This window comes from Centrocercus urophasianus, unplaced genomic scaffold (genome assembly GCF_019232065.1).
Source record: "Centrocercus urophasianus isolate 14NV4802_14NV808 unplaced genomic scaffold, USGS_Curo_1.0 seq_16, whole genome shotgun sequence".
In the NCBI taxonomy this organism is placed as follows: Eukaryota; Metazoa; Chordata; class Aves; order Galliformes; family Phasianidae; genus Centrocercus; species Centrocercus urophasianus.
In genome coordinates, this window is record NW_024884711.1 from 36222561 (window position 1) to 36247281 (window position 24721).

The 24721-nt window shown below is 36.7% G+C and overlaps 1 long non-coding RNA gene across 1 annotated transcript; it reads right to left on the reverse strand.

Annotated features, from left to right (window-relative positions):
• Positions 1–11552: 11552 nt before the first annotated feature.
• Positions 11553–21300, reverse strand: LOC122159559. Its single transcript, XR_006168549.1, has 5 exons — positions 21123–21300; positions 20522–20702; positions 17479–17580; positions 13325–13441; positions 11553–11739 (listed from the first exon to the last, which is right to left on the reverse strand). It is a non-coding gene; the product is annotated as an uncharacterized LOC122159559 (long non-coding RNA).
• Between the last annotated feature and the right edge of the window lie 3421 nt (positions 21301–24721).

Sequence of the window (24721 nt, forward strand, 5' to 3'; positions counted from 1 at the left end):
ATGACTCATAGGGCTACCGAGATTAAAAAGTGCTTTAAAAGTTTAAAACAATAAAAATAGCTTTACTGTGTCATTTTTAATAGATACAAATATGTAGTACACTATTCAGACCCAGAAAATCCTTTCAGTAATGAACAAAGATCACCATAATAGCTGACATTTCTGAAATGTTTGAGAAGTAAGTTCAAGGTCGTATTTAAATGCAAACATGTTACACATAGTAATTATCATGAGTTTGTTATATTTACTGGTGCAAAGTATTCAGAGAGTCATGCATCAAGTAAACTAATGGTCTATTATTAAGCAAAGTTTAACATCAAGCAATGTGCTAAGAATTTTAAAACATTTTTTAATGTCAGACAGAAATTGTAATGAGAAAACTATTTTGATTATGAAAGTTTTACGAAAGGGGAAAAGAGGGGAGAGGGAAAGGAGAGTAGAGAGAAATGTTTAAAAAGAACACCAAAAAAACCCCAACCCCTTTCTCAAAGCAGAGCGTTTAGATCCAATTTGGTAACTAACAGAATGGGAACTACAGAAGTGATTCAAATCTGATAATGCATGTTCATCTCTTTAACTTCCCAAGCCAGGTGAAACTCCCTCTCCATTTCCATGCCTATATATTTTGATGCAGCATCAGATTGCAGATTGGAACTGTGCAGCTGAAAGCTTGCGTGGCTTTTCCGGGAGCTCCTATGAGTAATGCATAGGTCTCATCTGCTGACACAGGATACCTGCGCTGGAGGCAGTTTCAGTATTAATCAGCCTGTTGTTGCTATGGGCTACAATCTGCTAACAAAAACCTAGGGCTCCTCATTGATTCACTGTCGCCAGTGCTGTTATTTAACAGGGTTTTAATTTAACCAATGTAATTGCCTCCAAGACTTTTTTCAGGCGCTTTTTTTTTTTTTTTTAACAGAAGCTATTTATAGATCCCATGGTCTGTTTCTACTGCTTGATTCATATTTGCACTGTGATAAAATTTGGCTTGCCTTTCTTTTAAAATCCCTGACAAAACATTACTGTTTTCTTAGTGGGAACAAATCCTGGACATTTGCTGGACACATTAATGTCTGTACTGGGGGCAGGCAGACTGGCAATCAAATAAATGAGGGTTGGGTTCAAGACTACATTTGTTCAAGTCACATTGATTTCAGTGTTTTGCAGTGTGGACATACAACATAGAACTTATGGAGGAAACCAACTTAAGTGCTAAGCCAAAATCACATTGCTGTGGTTACTAAAAAGAAGGGCAATGGATAGGATTCAAAACTGAAGAGTTAGGAGAATTATTTATTTGGGTCAACAAATGGAGCTCCGTAGTGAAATGCAAATCCAGCAGCGGGCTTCAGCAGACTCCATCAATTAATTAGACGAAATGTTAGTTTCTAATAAATATCTTTGAAATGTGTGATTCAGCAAAACATTTCACCACTACTTAAATATTTTTCTTGGCTAGGAACAGGAAGCAAAGAGATATCCTCTAACAATCATAGAAAATGCTTCTAGTTTGTAAATAAAGGGAGAAACAGATTTGCCACCCAAGAGATGAAACTGATACTTTTATAGCCAATTCGTGCCCATTTTGTGAAAGGATTTATTTCTGGATCAGTATCACCTTCATTATTTCCAAAGCCATGGGAATGACTATTGCAGTCACTGCAACAGCAACTGCCTTTTTCCTGTGACAGTTTTCACTGGCAGATCTCAATGTACTTTACAAAAGAAGTCAAGATCATTAACCCCATCTTACAAATAGTATATGTAAGGCACAAACAGATAGTGAAGGGACAAAAATCTCTCCTGAGGTCAAACAAGGACTCAGACACAAATATGCAGTCCCAAAGCAGGGATCAGCTGTGGAAGTCCCTAAGCAAATGCCTCTACTTGTCCTATTTGTCTGCTATGGATGTCTGTTGGTTTTTGGGTTTTTTTGTTTGTTTGTTTGTTTTGTTTTTGTTGTTGTTCATTTGTTTGTTTTTAAGAAAACTTCTGCACACAAATGTGAGACTAATAGAGAACCATTCACGGTCTGGCAGGATCCACAAAGTCTACAAAGTCTCATTGTTGCCTATTTCCCCCTCCCCAAAAGCGACATTATTCATGATGCAACAAATTTTAATAATCCCAGAATCATGTCTATTTATAAGCATTTCCTTCTGCAAAGCCACTCACAAGCACAGTGGCATAAATTTCATTTAAAAACAAAGCATTCACATCAGTGGTCACAGCTGCAATTTTCTTGGAGGTGTTGGGAAGAGCTTTTTTAGAGCTGCAGTTCCTGGTGCCATGGAAAAAGAACTGGGTCTCCACTTTATTAAACAACAGCAACAAATGCCAGCATAGTATACTAATATGAGAAATGAAACTGGAAAATGTGAATTCAGGAGGCCTGATAATCTGTATGAATTAAGATAATAGAATACATGCAAACTTTTACTTATTTACTTATTTACTTTACTTTCTTTGGGTCCTCCTGTTTCAGGAAACCTTGCTCATCATTTCTGATGACTCAAAGCTAGTGATGCCATAGATCCATGAGATCAGGTTTTTCTCTAGACTTCTTTTTTTCTCATGGGTTACTCATGGAGGATCACGGAGGGCAATAGATCTGGCAGGTAAAAATATGCTCGGGAAAGATTTATTGGGGAAAACACAATTGGAGTTTGATTATCCACAGAACTTTTATTAGCATATTTTCGGATTTCTACACCTAACTCAGGTAATAAACCTACCAAACATCTCCAATAGAACTAGGGGTGAGGGAAGAAGCTGGAGTACAAGGGAATGCATTAATTCGTGCACATCATAGTTTTGAACGGTGAGTCACAGCTTTGTCAGAGGCAGAATGTGGAAGTATAAGTGGGGATACAGTTACTTTGAAAACCAGTGGTTGTAGTATAAATCCTTAAATATGTGCCATGTCTCTGAAAAGCTGTTTCTCTAATCCCTTGTGCACTCATCAATACAATGCGCTCGTCAGAGGAGATAGATGGATAGCTTAATTCACTTTGCAAATCTACGGAAGCAACACTTTAATGCTTTGGCAAAAACTGTCTCTGACATTGAAAATTAGTAAAGAAAAGAAGTGGTGAAAATGTCAGGAGCAGGAGTACTTCATTTTTCTCTTGTTTAAAATGTCATCTGTTATCTGCAATCAATGCAAAGAGACAAATTCCCACACCATAATGATTTACAGTATGTTTATAGGCACAGACAGAAGTAATCACAGGGTTAGGAGAACATCTCTTGGTGAATTCCTCAAGTGTCAAAAGTGCTTAGTTCTGCATTTTCCTCTTCCTAAGAATGTGGGGGAGATAGGCACACATATCTCTGTGATTTCTGTATTTCCAATACAGAAACCCATAAAATCTACAGGCTATCTGGCTTCAGCTACGTATAAACATATCCTCTGACTAGAATTCTATGACTTTAAAAAAATGTTGCCATTGCCACTAAAACTAAAATAAAATAAAAAGCAGGCAATAAATATTTTTCACTCTTTCCATATCTAAACAAATGAATATGAAAGGAAATACATTCATGGTCTTGGTGCTAGATGTAATGTTTTAAACTTTCCATTGTTTTGAATTTCCTGTTTCAGATCCTGAAAGTAAAACTTCTATGACTGATTTTTGTCCTTTCCCAGCAAGTATTCATTGTCCAAGTCTTTTAAATGGTATTGAGATGAATAAGTCCCCACTTACTCATTTCCTTTGTGTCCACCAGAATTTGGGATACTGTGGTATACAATGACTTCTCTGCCTCCAGAATTCCTGTTCAATATTCCTTAGCAACAGAACTCTGAATTTTTTCCACTTTTGGTGGCCATGCAACTCCACTGTCATTGCCTACTCTTTTCCAACCAAAAATCTGTGTGAAGCAGGGAAGTGTTGCAACTCAAGGGTATTGGTGGTAAATTAAAATAAAAACAGGTCATCATATAGTACTTCTGAGATTTTTTTATTCTGGAGTCCAGAACATACAGATAGAGCACAAAATGAGTGCCAGGCTTTGCATGCCTTGGACCACTGCGCAAATAATCTTTTTTTGCCCTTCCTCTCAATAAGTGAATGATGATTTTTAATAAATGAAATGATTCCTGCATCTTGCAGCCACTCCCTCTCACATTAGCACAGTGATTCTCAGGAGTTACTCACACCATCCACGCAGCTGCTGTAAGTGCTCCAACATCCTACAGAGGGGAGGGAGGCCGTGTTTAGTGCTCAAAATAAGAGCTGCTCAAAAATTTTCGCATGAAGATTTTTTTGTTTGTTTGTTTAAATAAAGATGTTCTTACAAGTGCTATTTCTTGCAGAAGACATTCACCTTTAGCTATTTTAGTGAAAAAGGCTGAAGGAAAAAAAACATTTTTCTTCTTATACCTTCTAGAACAGTTCCTGAAAACAAATCAGTTACAAAACTTAAGTCCAAATTGTGCACACCTAAAAATACTTCTAGCAATATCTCCCTCCAGCAAGCTGTTCTGTGATATGAGCATTTATGCAGCACCTGAAGTGTACTGCAGGGACCTGTCCCTCCTCTGGCGGCCACTCTTGCACTCAGCACATCTGCTTGGGATCCACCCCAGAGCCAACTCCTGCCCAGCAGTTACCAGATAATGATCTATTCCACATTATCATTTTTCACCCAAAGCCTGGTATACTGTGAGTGTTACATACACTAGGTTAGAGCATGGATTTAATTATTCAGGTATGTCTATTTTACACATCCAGCAATTGCCTCCAAAATAAAACATATGCTTTTGTCCTTGTCCTTTGTTCCCCAGTGCTCACTTGACATCTCAGTGTTTATCTATTCCTGGTTTATAACTTGCCTGCAAGGTGACCTTGAAAAAGTCTCTTCATTTGTCCATATTTGTACTGTTTCTTCTGTTTCTGTCCTCAAACACTCCAGAACAAACATTAACCAGGAAAGGCACAAGGTGATTTTTATCTGTCTGTTAAAATTGTAGTAGTAAAATTATACGTTAATTTTAATAGGGAAAAATAATATAAGCAATAAGCAGTAAATAAGTGGCATGGCCTGAGTTATAAATGGTGAGGTCCTGCCCTCTGCTTATTTTACTACTCCAGGCTGCTTTTGAATGGATTCTCAATTATTCTCCCAAAATAGACTATACAAACACAATGTACAAATCTTAGGGTAAAAATGAAAAGCATATACTGATGCAATATAAAAATAAGGATATCTTCACAACTATAGATAGAATCTCAAATGTCTATGCACTTTATTCAGCATGTAAACACTAATAAAATCCTACCTTAATTATTTTTCTATGGAAATACAAAAGTTGCTCTGGAAGTAATTGCCCACAACTTCAGAGGTGAATGTTGGTGGTATGCCTGTAGAGGATGAACCTTCCCAGCAATATTCCATTACATTTTGTCATTGTGTAACAGATGGCAGAAGACGAGCAATCTGACACAATAGCATCTGATATGGAAGTGTGTATGAAGCAAAGGTGTGGAACTGAAGTCCTACACACAGGAAGAATTGCACCCATTGACACTCACTGATACTTGCTGAACATTTACTGTGGTGGGTGGGTGCATTTCAGTAGTGATGACAGCAACATGAAAGACAATACATGCTCTAGATGGTCATGCACAGCTGTCACATAACAAAATGAAGATGTCTCAATCAGCTCATCTGCACAAATTGGCGGATTACAACCAGGGAACTGCATACAGAGTTGAATATTGGCTTCAACACACTGGAAATGATGGTGGCAACATTGGAGTATCACAAAGTTTGCACCGGATGGGTACCAGGAAAGCTCACAGAGGAGAAGAAAGAACACTGTATGCAAGTTTTTCAGGATCTATTGAATCAATACAAGGCTGAAGGTGGCAGTTTCCTGAATTGCATCAAGTTGTATAACCACTTAGAGCAGAAATCAAAACAGCAGTCCATGCAGTTGCAAGATGTGAATTCCCCATCAAATAAAGATTTCAAGAGAGACATCGGTGGGTAAAATGATGTGTGCTGTCTTTTGGAATAAAGGAGAGATGATCCTTCTGGATTTTCTGGAAACTGGACAAACCATCAACTCAGACTGCTACCTCACATTGCTGACTAATCTGAAAGTTCAGATCTCCAGAGTCAGGCCGGAGAAGACAACCTTTCTCTTGCAACATGATAAGGTCAGGTCCCATACCAGTTTGAAGATAGTGAAGCACATTGCCAATCTTGGCTGGATTATCCTACTGCACTCACTGCATTGTCCAGATTTGACACTTTCTGACTTTCATCTGTCATTTTCATAGCAATGGCACTATCATAGCAGCTGTGAAACAGTGGGTCACCTCCAATGGGTGCAGATTTTGACAAGCATGGCAGCAAGATCTTGTTCATCACTGGTGAAAATGTATAGCTGATGGTAATGAATGTGCTGAAAAATAGCATTTTGTAGCTGATAATCTGCTCTATCAAGTAGTGTTGTTATGCTCTTTGTGTCTGGTGTAGTTTCCAAGTAAATCAACAGGAAGCATTACTTTTGGAACAACATATGTACTTATGTATCTAGAAATTCTTAGCTAATGACATTTTGGAAAAAAAAAAACAAAACTGAAGTGAGGGATCATTTTCATTCTGTTACAGTAAGAGCTTCAGGCTTTCAAATGGATAAACACTTTGCAATTTGAGCTGTGTGAGTCATGTTTAACAAGGTAGAAGTGTGCAGAGAATTAGTGTCTATAATCTTGGGTTTCCGTAGCCTCACTGAACTAACTTAAGAAAGATGAAGAAGTCATGAAATGCCAAGATTCAAAATACAATGTGTTCCTCTCTGTCCAAGGATTGAAATCACTCTTGAAATCATCACATGGAGAAGGCTGCCATGGAAAAGAGGAGCCTTTCACTCACAGTACAAACGGGGCACTAGAGTCTTTCACAGGGATAAGGGACCAAGATTAGGCCCTGGCACAGTTCTGCAATCAGACTGAAGGCTGAGTCTGAAAATCATTGCATCTGTGAGCCACACTTACGTGCAGATTTCTCTGAAGGCAACAGTTGGTATGAAAGAAAATGAAATTAAAGAGATTACTCATCTGTGTAAACCCACATCCAAGTGGAGGAAAGAAAGAGCACTGCATGTAAGAGAGAAGCAGTCCCATCCAACCATTCCTGCCTCTTACAGAATCAAGCTTCATGTTTAGCTTTACCTCTTTGTTCCCTGCATTTCATCCTTGATCCTGAGCTTTCCTCAACTCCTATTTCTCTTCTATTAATCTGTCACTGAAACGTTCTGTGACTGTCACCTTTGTTTAAATTCTCATGTATATCACTCTTCTCTGACCTTGACTTCTGCAGTTCCTTTTTCTGTGATGTTCCCAAACTCCACCATGCAGCGCCTGTACAATTAAGCTGCCTTACTTCCAGAACATCCAGAAAGCTCAACTTTTTCTACTCTCAAATAATTCTACATATCTCTGTATCAAATCCAATTTACCTGTCCCACTACAAATCTATTGCCCAGTTTGGAATTTCCACCCATTTATTGTGACCCATTCCTTCCTTATTGATTTATTTCTTTCTTTTAAAAATGAGAAGTCACTATTGTTTAGAAAATTCAGTTCCATTTGGAATGGCTTTTCTGTCTACTGCCATGTCACTTAAATTTTAGCCAATTTTTTATCTCTTATTTATTTGTTTGTTTGTTTGTTTGTTTATTTGAAGTCAGGGAGGTTGTATCCATCTGCTATTATTTTGGCCCAGAAATGCCTCTGAGCCAGAAAAAAAAAAAACAAAAAACCACAAAACAAAACAAAACAAAAAAACCATCATACTTTAATTCTTGGGTTTTTTGTTTTGTTTTGTTTTTCTGCAATTCTGAGTTTATTATATATATACAAATACATATAAAGTGGTTTATTCTATCATGTGCTTTAAAAAAGACACATATGAAATTGTTGATATAAATTGAAATTGCTCTGCATCTCTATTTCTGGAAGTCCTTGTATTATCTTTGGCTAATCACAGATTCATGGCTGAATACTAAATATTTGTACATGTAAGCCCCAAAGACAACTAAATTTCTTTTTTTCCTTTTAACTAGGAATGCTATTAATTAATGCATACCTAAATGATTAAAACCATTTTTCAAATAATGAACAATACATAGGCAGACGAGTTAATTGATTGATTGGTGTATGAGCAGGGTCCTAATGGATTAGTATTTGCATGTTAACATAGATCCAATCTCTCTTAATGAGCTGCTTGCCACATTTTGTCTTCTTTGAAACAGCAGTGAGCATGATAAAACAAATAAACCCACTGGACTGCTCCCTCTCGAGGGACAAAAAGACAAATTTTAAATAGCCTCTCTCCAGCACTGATTTATAGAAACACTTTGTGCAGCAGTGTACAGGTCCCTGTGTATCCTGGTGCACAGGGCCAATCGCACTGTATTGCAGGTTCCTTCTGAAAAGGGACATCCTGCAAATCCTAGAATTTACAGCCACTGCTTGTAAGATGCTTATAAGGTGACTTTTCCTGCAGTGATCTGGAATTTGCCTCAGCTGGTTTTACTGCACAAGACGGTGGGATGTCACTGACCATCTCCGTCAGTGGCCTTTCTGCTGCCATCAGCAGCAGGGCTGTGCATGACTGTCTGACATAGTCTTCCTCAAGGAACAGACCTGAATCATTTCAGGTAAGTAGAAAGTAATTTTTAATCACTGGGCTCACTGAAAAGGATTTCAAATCTAGCATCCTCAGTATGCAAGGGCTAGGTATGGGCAGTGCCATGAAGACAAAAGCATTTGATGCATTTCCCAACAGTAGCGTGTCCACTCTAACAGGGAAAATCTATTTTCCTCTCCGAAGTGGGGTTGGTTCCTGCTTATTCAAGTGTAACTAGAAAACAAAACATTTTCACGTTTTGGGGTATGAAAAGCTACTGTTGCTGTCACCAGGTAGAGCTGTGTGAATTTGGTTGTAGTATCATGCAACACTGCAGGGAAAAACAATCTCCTTAACACCAGACACACACAGCAGTAACCAGGACTTCTCGTAGCTAAGTTAACTGGCAGTCCAACGGGCTTCTGAGAGCCAACTCAACATCACAGTATGGAACTACACTGCTGCACCATATACCAAATGCTCTTAAGCCAGCTCAGAGTTTTGTAACACACTGTTGGTCTGAGCTGTGTAGACATGCCCTTTGAGTTCTTGGCCCATGGCCTTCATTAGAGACAACTGGCATAGATGTATTTCAGCCGCTTCCCTGTTTACACATGATGATGATCTGTGTTTTGGCCATGGAGCACAGCTCTGCCTTCTGCTCAGCTGGCTGGCCGTGAAGGCAGCCATTGCTGGGTTTTGAACTTGGCATTCAGGGTCAGGCAGAGCGACACTTCAAAGCTGCCAGGCTGTCTGAGGTTTCTAGGAAACCCATGTGACCTTCTGCTACCTGACACTTCCTTGCATTGTTTTACTAACCTCCCACAGCTTCTGAGGTCAACATTTGCAGTGGATGCATGGAAAGACTCATGCAGGCCTTAAGCCAACAGGTGCATTATCAGCAAAAGGCAATCTGAGCACCCAAGTGCTGGGGGAAGCAGTGAGGAGCCAGCAGCTCTGGTGCGATGCAGTCTTCAGGGTGAACAGCCTTATGATGAACTAGCTGCAGATTTTGAACGACTTCTGTATTCAGCCATGAGGAAATTGTGCTGCTGCTTCAATTGATGTGGTTCATTAGATAAGAAAGGTATTCTCATCTAAGGCATACTGTTTAGAAAATGTCATCATTTGTGTTCCCTACACCAAATGCATTTTAGTCTCTCTTTGAATAATACAGGTAAGTAATTCATATAGGGATTTTTTTTACTCAAATATATTGTTTCAAATTTGTTGTCCTAAGCTTAGCATTTAGGCATTATTTGCTTATTTATCTTAATACAGAACCTTTTCTTTCCTGTACAGAGGCTTAATTTTAGACTCCATCAGCCTCTCCTAATCATTTCAATTCTACAAGAAATGGGAATAAAAATCTCAGGAAAAAAAAATCTAATAATGTTTGTAATACAAACTATAATTACAAGACTCACACTCATGATTAATGGAAACCATCAAGAAATTTTAGAAATGCAAGCTAAAGCATTTTGTTACTGTAATAGCATCTGTAAATATCTGTCACATTTTCATGGAAAAAGTATTCCAGGCATGTGCAGTTTTCTAACTATCACCTGTCTATCTGAGCATGATAAATACAACAAAAAGAAGCCATACAAAAGCATTGACATTGATATGAGTTTTCCATTGACTTCTATCAAACAAGAAACAAGTGCAGGGGCTTAGAGATTGTGTTTCTTCCTGGATCTTCCACTCCCTCAGCCTCCCCCATGCCTGCGTTACATCTGTGTACAGTCAGGTCTTTAGTGGGGAGAGTAGAAATTTTTATTTTTTTTTCCTACACTGTGTTATCTCAATATCCTTTGCTCATGCCAAGTCACAGCTTAGGAGTGCCAGATGCTTTTCTCTATGTCCATCTCACAAAGGTTATGTTTTTCAGTTCCAAGAGGAAAGACATATCGTTCCCAAACAATTGAAGAGATTTTTATCTGAACACAAACAAACATGTGCCATCCATAGAGAACATGGAAAATGTTTTTCTCCAGATCTGAAGTTCCTCCAAACAACTGGAGACTGAAGGGCTATTCTTCAATGCCCACTTCTGGAGCTAAGTTCAGATGGTGGGAAAGCACATCTGGGGACTGCAAGGAGTGCATGGCAGCAGAATACAGCCCATTCTTCTGTTTCTGCTAGTACTGGGACAGGTAATATTGAGAAGGGACGAAAAGCCATGAGAATGCCCTCCTACCACTACCTATCCATCCCAAAAGTTCCCAGACGAGCCGAATCTAAGGGAAGAGCTGAGGTCAGTTGTAGGTGTAGGTATTTGCAAGTTTGGAGCTGTTGGTGGGAAGGGAGAGAGTCATGCATTTTAATGGAAATCAGCTGTTCAACCTCACTAAAGTAAATAGCCCAGACTCAGAGCATCACCCTTACCCAGGTACCTGATGATATTCCTTTCCACTCTCAAACCCTTCTTCAAACCAAGTTTAAATCTTTCTGGTACTACCCTCAACTCACAACTTAATCCCTTGCCTCTCTATTTGTGAAATCTTATTTTTTATAATGTCATTTTCCTTCTCTTAGCCCTTTTTATTACACAAAAAAGACCACAGACCTGCCTTGGATCACTGTTCTCAGATACGTTTCTGTGTTGCTTCCTCACAGACATTTAAATGATGCTACTCCCTGCTGTGTGGTCCGTTAGACACAAGAAGGGTATGCGCAGTTTTGCCAGTGTGACTTTTTTCTCCAATGGCAATTAGATTTTAATTGCATTCTGTATATAAAGAGATTCAGTAACACAAACTATATAGCCATAAACAAGCAAGGTTTAGCTAAATTTAATTTTATATTCACTCTAAGGTACTCCAGACCAGAATAGACTAAATGCTTAGGAAACCTCTGATAAACAAATTCAATACAAGTGTACAAATTTATATCTTATCCTCTAATTAGAAATCTAATTTTACAGCCAGGTCCTTGGGTCGTAGTGTGTACCATTTCTTTTCTGTGAAGTGTCCAGAACTTTTGCTGTAGGTGGAGTGCCTAAACCTTCTGAGTAACAAACTGCTTCTCCAGTGTGTTCACTGAGAAGATAGGCTTGTAGACAGCACAACCATATAATGTCCCATCGCAGCCCTGTAGATAGGAAATATGAAGTATTAAATGAGAGTAAGAAGCTGCCAAAACAATTGTCATCAAATAATTAGTTCTTGCAGGGAAGACTTACAGCTGCGTAACTGCAGTGATTTATATAGTGATACGCTAACTGAAATGCTCTAGCAATGTATCCTTCAGTCTGACAGCCTTTATTTTAGAGGGGATATTTTGCTATCCTTCTATGTACCACATTACAGGCTATTCTATCTGACTGATATCCTCTGTGTTGTGGCATTATCATGCTGTCAACTCCCAAGACAGGGGCTCACCATTTCACAATGCTCATAGTTTCAAAACTCTGCTTTTTTAAGAGAAACAATGAGAACAAACTGAATAAGAGAAGCTGGCACTTTGGTCCTCTGTTGATGACCATAATCTATTCTATACATAAGGAACAATTAGACAATATAGCTTATTTCCCACTATATTTTCTGCCCAGTAAAATATAATATAAGCCATAAAAAATAAAAAAAAAAAAATGTCAAAGACAGAACTGTTTCGCAAAAGTAAAAGAGTCAGAATGGTCTTTTATAAAGCTGAGTGCAGCTTCAAATGTAAACACTGTTTACTTTGGGATGCGAATGCTCATAGAAGTGAAAGGTGTGATTTGGCTCCTGTGGATCTATGGAGCTTTCTATGACTGGTGGTGCTCTCTGGGGTAATTTATAAACTAATATTCCCTGCTGTGAGAACTATGGCAGGCTTGAGAAGAGAATAGCTCCAATTTTCATTCTAACACGGCTGGCTCACATCCAGAAACAGCAGAAGGAATTTGACACAAAAATGAGATTAAAGGGAAATTCTTGCCTGCACAGTGTTAGTGGCACTTTGCAAAAAAAAAAAAAAAAAAAAAAAAAACACCAAAGCAAACAAACAACAACAACAACAACAAAAGCCCCATGAGCAGAGATGTATAAAGGTACCATATAGTTGATAAGTAAAATTATATGTAATAGCAAGGTTGAATTGTTCAGATTACAGCCACAAAGAATTTGTATGGTGTACCAAAAAAACACACACACACACACACAAAAAAAGGATAATAAAATGATATGAATGAGAAGAACAGCTTGTTAAACCACAGCACTAAGTGGATCCTGAAAGCAATGTGGATTCTCTTCTTAAATATTGGATTTTTTTTATCTAGGTCAAAGGTTTCACAAGCTGCATGAATCAACAGATATAGCTGGGCTGAAGCTGTATACTGAAGCTCTTTGGAACTTCTAAAAATAGAAAACTGTTTAAACAAGATACAGTAGCGTTACTGGCTGCCTAGACACCATTCTATTTTAATAAGCGTCAGGGATGCTTTGGGGCATATCAAAAATAAATGGCACTAAGTAGGTAGGAAGCCAAGCTTCTGTGACTTCCAGTAGGACTGCAATGCAAATAAACTCCAGTGAAGTCTTTCTCAATCTCTCCAGGGTTATCTGTGCACCATTGTTTCCAGTCAACCATTTATAAACTCAGATTTGCTCATTATCCTTGTCTCAACAATAGACTCCAGTTGCTAATGCTTTATGCAATGTCAAACTTCAGCAAATGATAAACTAACTAAACTTACCCATTTCAGCTTCTCAAAAGAAATGCAGTAGGTTTTCTTTGAAAGGTTTAATTTTCTTCTGTTGGTTTTATCTGTGCGTGGTTCCATTGACTTCAATGGAGTTGAATACCATTTACTCTAGTGTATGTGAGGAAAGCAAATTAGAACCAAGGGATTTAAACTGCAGACTAAATAAATAAATAACCTTCCAAAATCCTGATCAGGTTGGATTTCAAAACAAATCTTCATGAATGAGGGAAAAAGAAATTACGTCAGGCACTTTTCCTGTCTTCCACACTTCAAGTCTAGTCCTTTGCTTCACAGTGGAAAGAAAAATCTTTTCAAAAAAAATTTACTGTTTCCAACATGATAAATATATTGAGCCATATATATGTAATAGTTATAATTCCATATGACTTAATAGAATTTTCATATTATTTAAATTTTTTGTAATTTTTTTTAATTCTCAATTTCTTTACAGAATGTGAGATAGAGTAATTGTATCTACATTACAGTAACCACATGAAATGCTTAATTTATATACAGATGCACGTGAAAGAGATTTTACACATTAATGCATTAAAAATAATAGAGAAGACATACATTCAAGAGGAAATCTTTCAGTAAAATTGAAGAGAGAGAAATTCAGAACCTCTTGTAAGATCACAATAGCATTGATTTGTTTTTATCCGGGATGCTGTGACTTGGCAGCATTATAGAGAACAGTTAAATACACGGACAGAGATTCTTTGAGGAACATTTTGTTTCTAGTTATGTACATGAAAGATATTTTATGAGAAGAAAGTTGCTGTAGTCACAGCCTAGCAAACAAAACTTACTAATTAACTACAGTCTGCACCACTTGCACTTAGCTACGTGCACTGGCTGACAACACAGCATTCAGTGCTGGTTTGCAAACAGATTTCAATATTCAGCGCACAGCTTCTGGGAAAGAGGCCATCTTTCTTCATGCTGTAGTTTAGGGATGTAACATTTATTAGTGACTTATGTTTATTTCTGCTGTCTTTGTGATGACAGGAGAGTTAGCAGCATTTTGAGTTCTCTAAATATATGTATAGGAATGTGGAAAAGAAAGGACTAACAGGAGGGAGGCAGCAGGGGAGGAATGTGAAGTGATGCCTGTGCAATGTTGGTTAGCAGTACAGCTGTCTGGAAAAACAAACTCTATTTTTGTGGAAAATGCAAAGGTTTTATAATCTCTTTATGCTCTATATTGGAATGAAAATGAACTCTATTGATAGAGTTCACCAAAATTAATAGAAGAAAAGTTTATCACTTTCTTAATATTTAATAACAAACCTCAACCTCTCATTTTTATTTCTCCCTCCTTTTCCCACTTTGACTTTCTCCTTCTGCAAGGCTCAACACCTTGAGCATCTACTGATCCAGCTCACCTTCCCTGCCACCTCTCCAGAATTCCTTCATTCCAGAATAAATTGTACCTTTACTTTTTAAAGCTTTATTTATGTATGTATTCATTTATTTATTTATTGATCCCTTAGCCTGAGGAAGAGATGTATTTAATTTGAGTGGGAAATGGTGAAAGCTTTTGTCAGCCTGTTTATCATGAACTTTCAGAGATAACAGGTATTAGCCTAATGCTGCATTCTGCCTCAAGAGTTCATGTACAGAATGGTGATTCCTCACAAAAATAAATTCTTTTTTTTTTTCTTTTAAAACATTCCTCCTCAAGCCATTTCCTGATTAATCCTTATAACACTTAGAAAAGCAACTTGAACTTGATAGAAAGCAACAGACCCTTATATGGGAAAATGCTTTATGGGAAAGCAAATAAAAGAAAGAATAAACCTAAGTTAGAAAGAGTAAAGCTGAAGTACACACACTTCTTTAGAAATATGATCTTATTTTTAGATGAATAACATTCATCCCAAGGGATTGCCATAGGTTAAATCTCTCGACAGTGAACAGAAATAATTTATAGACTTATAGTAGTGCATTTACTAGTTATGATCAAGTTTTTGGAAATTTTCCATGTTCAACCTAAAGTCATCAAATTGCAGCTTCAACTTCATGAAATTCATTGTGATTCCTCTTTATGTGTATACCCTCTCCTGCACGCATGCTCCAGCTGTTTTATAGTAGCCATGACTGAATTCATATATTCTAATAAAATTTGTGGAGTATGCTATGATGCTACAATGTTCTTCTAGTGATAAATGAAGTGATGCTTGCAGTGTATAAACTTCAAGATGATGTGCTATGTCTCTGTAAATGTTAGGTGTCATTATATGTTCTTCTAGGCCATGAAGAGAATTTCTGCTCTTGAATCTCCAATATAATTTGACTCTAATTTCCTCTACAGAGAGATTAAACCAGAGGAACCCCCTATCTCCACCTCCTAACACCTCTCAGAAATGTTTGATGTATGAGTTAATTTATTCTATCTCATAATTAGTCATTTTCTCTCACATTGTAAAAATGTACGATGTCACATTGCCCGTGTTCATTTTCCCATCAATATAGTAAGTGACATTTCCTATAATTAAGTAGAAATATTACATTAAACAATTAAGATGTACATATAATAAAAGAGAGAAGTGAAACAGAACCTATTTGCTGTGAGCATACCAGTGCTTACCAAAATTTGAACCTCTGTAATTCACATTTGAAATTGCACAATGAGGAAAACAAATACGCACAAATGGCACTGTTGATAATCTGGGAATTTTGTCTGCCCATCTTGAATCACCTCTAAAAGACCCCATAATTTTGCGTAATTAGCATAAATACAGTCAGACAACATTATTATGTATGCTGTCCCTGCACTTACAGCACAAGAAGAATTGTGTTACTTCTGCCCTGTGTCACTGTCATCATGATTTCAGCAAGGTCATCATATTTCCATGTTGTACTTAAAATGATGGTAATAAAGATGAAAGACATCCAGAATGTAGAAGACCTGACCCCCTCCAGGAAGATCCTTGATTTGAAATTACCATACAAATTTTAATCTTGAAAAAGAAAATTGTACAATCTGTGAAAAGTCATGAAAAGTCAAAGGGTGGTTAAAGGGTCACTGAAGCTGAAAAATTCTGTAATGAAAAGAAGTAGCCATCAGGGGATTTGTTATGATCGATTAATGAATTAACTAAAGATTAGATACCTTTCTTGCCTTCTTTTTTTGCTTTATCATTTTTTTTAACAAAAATTGAAGAAATTTCTCAGTCTATTGAGCAAATAATTGCTAGTTGAAGGCTACTGATACTATATATTAAATGTCAAATTCATGCTTGTTAAAGGATATTAGACAGATACATAAAAGTACTGTTGCTGTCGTGCTTGGTTAGATCTACATAAGAAAAGACTTTGGTTCTTTCTAACCACTTCTATGGAAAGTGGTCTTCACTAGATAGCTGAGGAGAAGGTAGAACACCCTTCTATCAAGTAGGTGTGATGTAAACTGCCCCTTTGCAGATAACATCTGCTTTTGAATGGCAGCATTAGAGCAGAAGGCTTAATAGTTATTTCAATAAGCGTTATTACATTGCTTGTTTACCATTTGCTACTACTCTAGGTACCACAGTTATATATGGAAATATTCCATCTCACTTGGATTTCTCCTTGTGTAATTGGTCTCATTTCCCCTGAGAATGATTTCTACCACCTAATTATACATTGCAGAAAAAAATTCCTTCTAATAGCTTCCAGATTGCCTTTCATTTTCCTTTTTGTTATACTACTTATCAGAGAAAAGGGACATTCTCATTCTACAATTTAAGTATCATTCTATGTTTCATAAGCTTTTGAGCTTTTGGTACATTAGCTCATATTCCTCTGCTTTCTCTTTCAAATCCTTTCATCATTAAAATCTCTCTTCTTGTGATGTTTATTTCTTGTTTATGGTCATTCTCATAATCTTTCTCAAAAAATGCTCACCATATGATATACTAATACAGGTCTTGATTCTTCAAGATCCTGACTGTAGTCCAAAAGATATCAAATTTAAAGAATACAAATATTTCCTATGCTCTTTGTGGGACTTTTTGTGCAAAATAAATGTTTGAAGACAGTGTTTAGGATGTCACCAGATATATGATTGGGCCTACAACCAGAAAAAAAACAAACAAGTGCCGTTTTCATTGGTCGCCTTAGAAAGACAATCTGTACAGCCTTGATTTCAGCTGCATACTCACATATTTGAAAATAAGCCTGCTGTTAAGCCTTTGCTTCTTTAGATAAATATCTGCACATGTTTGTTCCAGGAAGACCACACAGACGTATCCTATGACAATAATCTGCACGGAAAAAAAAGTGGTATTAAAAAAAGTAAAAAGCCAACTGAATTATGAAATGAAATTACAGCTAAAAACAATGACAATAAATGCCTTATACCACACGCAAAAAAAATATTGCGTCATTAATAAAGCTAAGTGGAGAAAAATTTTGCTTGTCACTTTCATTTATAACTTAAATTTTATACTTTAGCCTTACATGTTAGCTCAGTGCACTGCACATCTCTCAGGCAATTCCTCTCTGGCCACAGCAATCATGAGTTACTGTGGTTTCAAAAAGTGGTGAACTAGGTAAATTGAAACTGATTTTCAAGGATGAAATAATGGCCTAATTCAAGATCGTAGTATTTTTAAAGGAAAGGCAGTTGAGATAGAGAGATGGCAAGGAATTAATGATATGGAGGTTAAAACTACAAGTCCTCATGGATGTGGGAGACAAACTGAGAGGAACTTGTGGGGAATACTTAAACTGTCCTGAGATTAATCATTCGTGAGTCTGCACATGCCACTGATAATGGCTACAAATAGCACTGCTCTTGACCTTCTCGGTGATCCAGAGAAAAGCCCATTCTATGATCTAGCTTTAACAGATCATTCAAGAAACTTGCCAAATTCAAAGAAATGGATGAAAAATTAGGTACAAACATCACTTAAAACCATCACTTGGTTCCATGAAAAAAAAAATGGAAGAAATTGTGGTGAATTATCTCATAATCAGTTATGCAGCATAAGAGGCTGCTCTATCAGTGGTGTTAGTGAATAAGAATCTCAGTAATGGCTGTTTTGCATCTTATCCTGTACATTTTAGTATATACCTCATTCAAACACCAAATCAGGGGAGATTTACTGGGACTCAGTATAACAAGTCCTTCAGGTGTTAGCTGAATCTAAAGATATTTGAGGAAGAGGAAGGGAAGAGAGGAAGACAAAATGCCTATCATTACCAGCTTCAAGAGGAAGCAAAAACTCAGCTTCAAAGGAAACTGACATCAATAGATGCAAAAACATCTAATAAGCTTCATATTAATCTTCCCAAAATCTTCATTCTGACTATTATAGAAATTAATCATACTACCAACTCTTTTCATTCATCTGAAAGAATACGGCATATCTGTTACAACCAGGCATTGGTTTTAGTATGATATTATAAGTGAGTGATAAGTGAATTACATCTTTTATTATTTCTCTTATTTTGTAGCTCTATGCTTTTATGTGAGGGCAGCTTATGAACACCCTGTTGTAAACTGCAGAGTCATTTACAGTTTATTCCTGATGTGTTTCATACTGAAGTTGAGAACTCTGTTTCAGCAGATGAAATTCAATCTAAGAAAGGGAGAAGTCTAGAAATAAAAGTAAAAAGAAAAATTGCAGGAAGAAATTCATAATAGCTGCAGAAAAAAAAGACGTGGTAAAGATTCTGAGGAGTCTTGCATCTGCTGTCCAAGACAGTGATCAAAAATGTTGCTCATAGAACTTCATAGAGTCATTAAGGTTGGAAAAGACCTCTAAGATCATCATAATTTTGGGATTCAGCACTGGTACCACATAATGTCTATTTCATTTATCCAGTAGCAAAAGAATCTTCACAAAATATTCCAAAGCAAAGATCATGTAAGAATCTGTGCAATTCACAAATCCATAAACTGTGCTAGTAGCACTTCTTTATTTGAAATTTCTGTATGCACATATGCTGTAGCTACATTCAGTTGCAGCTGTAATTGTTTCCAGATTCCAAGTGGTTCCCAGTATCATTGCTTCTATTTGCTCCCAGCCTTCTTTATTTAAGCTCTGACTACAGTGTGTGAGGCTTCCTTGGATCAAGAAAGGTTAATAAAGGCAGGCTGGGGATCAAAAGGAAATATTCATTACCAAAGTAAATAAATGCACTTCTCACCTGTACCATCTGAACCTATCTAAACTATAAGAAGCTAGATTTAGATCTTTTGGTAGGAAGAGCTACTGTTTGCCACATCTACTAATTGATTTCATTTTTGCAGTTAAGCTTCACATACAATTTAAAAGCGTCTCTTACAACGCAGTCATAGACGACAGGCATTCCCTTGCCTATTGCCTGGCATAACTGGCATCTTCAAGCACTATCAGGCTATAAGGAAATAATCCATCATATTATGTAAGTATATACTGAAGCTCGTCCTTCTACCATAAAATATTCATATAGATAAACTTTAATGTAATCTTAAATCTAATCTTAAATCTTTTTAGTAAATATTTACATGTACCATTTATTTACCTAAGCAGAGCTGTGTATTAATGTTGAAGACATAAATCTGACAATGAAAAAAATAATAATTCAGTTACTGATGGATAGTTTCATTTGAGATTACTGTTAACTTCAATGGGTGTATACTGAGCCAATAGAAATCTGCATGAAATTTTGATGTTTGAATAAATCTGAATTTGATATAATTTGAATTTCTTTGAAAAAAAATTCTGATTGAAACTTCATTATTTGGAATACATTATATAGCAATATATTCATTAGTAGATTTGGTATCTTTAAAAGTTGGAATTTTGTGATCTCTAGGATTAAACACTTAATAGAGATGCCCCATTTCAGCCTCTTTGTCTAATAAATAATTTGTTAGATACAAAAACTGTTTTCTGCCATTACATGTTATTGATTTTTAGCTAATTTTCAGAGAACTACAGCTCTACGCACTGAAGAGAAAAATGTTCCCCTTTTCACTCTGTTTTTCTTATCATTAATCAAGACCAGTTGTAATTGTGTTTGTTTCTTCATAATGGACAAAGCGGTCTGAGCTACAGAGTAACTGATCCAAAACAATCTTCAAAATGCGTTCTCCAGGCCACCTGCAGTTCTTTAATTCTCTTGATATAATGGACGGTGATAGAAGCTCTGCTCTTGTCACAGCAGAACGGAGCATTTCTGTATCAAAAAGCAACTCAGTGGAATGCCACCCACCCATGAATGACTGGCTGAGATGACGTTTTCAGTTGTCACTGATTTATGGACCAAGGTATCACTGTTGAGCTGTGTTGATGCTCCTGTACTGACTTCCAACAATCACATTTCCGAATGATTTTTGCTGCCATTATAGACATGTAGCTGAAGACAAGAACCACAGGAAATAATCACAGGGGAACTATTAAGAAAGAGAAAGGAAAGAGAAATAATTATCAAGCCTGAACAAAATATACTGAATTAGCTCCACAGAACATTCTTTTGGTCCTAGATTCAGTCCATGTACCTGTCAGTTTATCAGGGAAAAAAGCAGTTTGAAAACTGGACAAAATATCTTATTTTCAAACTATCTGAAATGTCTCTCTTAAGGATTATCCTGTGTCTAGTCCACTGACAATTCAATTTCATCTGGACTTTCCAACGGCGATAACATCTTCTTAGATCACCTCACATTCTCTTATATTCAGTGTACGAGCTAATTTAATATTGATTGAATATTTATTTAATATTTTCTTTCACTATTTCAACCCATCCTTTCCATTTTCCGAATTTTTATTTTTTTTTCTCATGAGTCCTCAATCCCCTTCTAGCAGATACTCACCATCTCACATAACAAAGAGGTCTTAGAAAGCTTTCCTGCGCTGGCAAATTACTTGCATCGTGGCTTACATCAATTTCATCAGTGCCTGTCTCTCTTGACCATTCCAGCATCCACACAGGAATTTTGCTCCAGCTGTGCAAAATATATATTGTCCTTTCTTCCACTCTGGCCAGCAGTCTGGAACAGCCAAATGGCCTATTCATGGGCCTATATAATTTGCAAATTAGTATCACATCATATCCTTGCAGATTGTTCTCATCATCTCTATGATTTGCCTGTACTTTTTGTGATAAGACTCATTAGATTTCTATAGTTCAGGATGCAGAGTCCAGTTTCCCAGGGTTAATGGAGTCAATAGATACCTAGTAAACATAGTCAGCAGAGCCTAGGATGCCACACCTCTTTTCCTGAAACAAACATCTAAACTATGTTAGAGATAATACACTCTGAAAATGTTTCTGCCTCTCCGTTGACTTTAAAAAGAACTAACCCAACTCGCTCAGCTGCAGACTTTTATTATGCTGAATACTAACTTATGTGATTTGTGTTCCCCCCTTACTAACCACATCTTTGTTTCCATCAGAAGTCAGCAATGAAAAAAGTAAATATCACCATGTAAACAACAAATTATAACAATAATTGTAACAATGTAAAATGTAAACAATGTAAAATGTAACAATAAATTATAAAGATCTCTAATCAAAATACTGACTGTGAAATAATCTTCTCAGAGAAGTAATAAAAAACTATTACTAAAATTAGTAACAAAGGCTTCACATAAAGCAGTTTCTTGCCACTGTCTAAACAAAAATTACCAAAGTAGTTGAAACCCGCAGGTCTTCCATAAACAAGTTATTTCCAAGTTTCTATTCCATATCTTCATATAACCACAGGGTAGTTATGCTGATATTATTGCGTTATGCAACTGAAGTGGTGTAAGGAAAAAAAAGAATGGAAACTGAAACTACGATACTGAAGGCTGGCTTTACATTTTTCTGAAAGCTTTTGTTAGATTGGCAATAATTATTTTTAATTGGAAAACACAAAGTATTTATTTATTTTCCCTCCAGGCAGTTAAATATGAACACTATTAGGATGAATCTTCTGTCTTATGAGTATCTTGAGTGAAAAATGGTTGGTTTTGATAAATGTACAGTAATTTCTCTCGCTGAAAGCCCTTCAGTTTCTTAAGACCAGTTCCCTACTTTGGATCTTAAAAGAAAAAAAGGTTTTAAATCAGTCTCAAAGATAAACGAAGAAAACAATGCAGAGGATGTCCTTAGTTTTAAAACTCATACTTCTGAGAAAAAAAAAGTTTTCTTCCCCAGACTGAAATGACACGAGTACTCATTTTACTTTATATCTTTTCCTGGAAGAGTTTATTCCTATGCCCCACAGACTACTAATCGTGATGGTCATTTCAGTTCAGCGAAAGTAGTTAAGCAATACGCAGGAGAAATATGTTCTTATTTATAGCAATACCGAAATAGTAACCACACCAGTAATCCAGTAATATTCCAGTAGTATTTATTCCTCACAGTCTTTTAGTTACAGCTTGAATGAGAGGAAAGACTGCACTATGTTTTCATTGCTGCAATTAAACGTGCATCCATCTATAAAAAATTAACAAACTGTTATTGACTGTTATTTTTTAGCTTATGGTCTCAAAATCATGCAATATTATTTCTACAGTAGTGGATTTGATCTTGCACTGCAAAAAAAATCCCTAAAACTGCTGTATGGTTCTGTGGCAAGAAAAATATAACATTTTTGCTTGAAATTTAACAGTCAAATGGCATTGCAGGTAAGGGTCATTGAAGTGCAGCAAAATAAACAAGGAATGAGCCATGCTCTAGAAATGATACTCACTGGAGAAGATAAAAATGTGTAGGTTAAGAGATCAGAAGAACAACACTTTTTAGATGTTACTACAGTCTTTTCTGAAATGCTGATAGCAATGGAGTAAGCAAAGAGCTATCTCACAAACACAATAAACTGTTACATGGACATGGAAAGTGAAACGAAAACAAAGTGCAACAGAAGAGAAGCAATTACTGAAATCACTGAGAAAAATCTTGATAAAAAGCAATACTCACACAAAATAAATTATTCTCAGTAACTTTTGACCTTATATTAAGGTTCTTATTTGTATGTAATACTTCTCCTACAGAAATTCATAGACATCATAGCAGCTAATAGAAGAAAATTCCGGAAGCTCTTTTATGTTACAGCCATTAAAGGATTAATCACATTCAGTCAATGATTGTATGGTTGTGTATTCCCATGCAGCAGTGGCACATCTTTAACAAACAGTAATGTTTATACCTGATCTGCCTTTCTGAGAGCTCATCTTTGTTATTTGGCCTTTGATTAATTAATAGTGGCTAGATTAGAAAGCACAGTGGTGTCTCTCACAAAGACAAGGTGGTCTAAAGATACAGACTGAAGTACTCACATGGTTCAGTCTGGTTTCATTTATTCAGTAGGATAAGGCACACAAACTCATATTCCCTGAATTGAAACCACAACTGCAGCAGGCTCAAAAGCAGCATAGTATGGCACTGTGCCTGACTAGAGCTCTCAAGAGCAGAAAGAGATAATCTAAATAATTTATGGCAACATCAGAAGTATTTTCTTTGGCCAAAGTGTATAAAAAAAAGTATATAAAAAAGCATTCATGAAAATAAGGATCAGAATCAAAATCACTTACTATATATATGTAAAATACTACTGATCTCCAAAATAAATAGAGATTTTTAATGACCTATCAAATTTCATTCCTTTTGATTTAAATAATAACCAGAAGACTCCTACCAAAATGCTCAAACATTCTCATGTACCATTAGCAATACAGTTAAATCACAGCAGCGTTAAACATCTCATAAGGAGCTCAGCCAACCTACAAAATTACTTTTTTATCCTTTCATTCCCTAGAAAGCTTCCACTCAGCTCCTGTCCATCTAATTTCCATAGCCATCTCTGGGAGTCTCTGAGCAACTGTGATGAAACCATGGGGGACTGACAGCACTGACAGAAACCAAGCTCAGTATAGCAAAAGTATTTGTGAATGCAAGTTCATGAAGAGGCACAGAGCTATAGGGCTTTTTAGACAAATCAGATAAGGGAGAAAGAACAGACTTTACAGCTGTTTAGGTACTCTCCTGTACTTTGACTTCTTTGGATAGAGCAAAGTCCTGCTCATTGCACATAATTTGTTATTTCCCTCCCAGTTCTCAAGAACACCAGGCAAACAGTGCTACCTCTGAATCATATTTATCAGAGAAAGAGATTACTTCTCTCCTGGAGAACCAGGGCAAAACAAACAGAATTGTGAGTCACAGCTCTTCCTCCAGTCTGTTCTGAGGTTTTTGACTCCTGGTCCAATGCGAAGTCCATAGAACATTTGCTCTACAGTTGTAAAGAGGCAGGATCACTTCTTTGTCGTGCCTTTTACACAGCCAGTGGACAAGTTCCAGGCAATAGACCTCTCTGGAGCACTCCATCTGCTAACGCAGCTTCACTCTTGCCCCACTGACACAATCTCATAAGGATCTATAAATAACCAAAAGAATTCACTCAGTGCTGAAATAAACACAAGG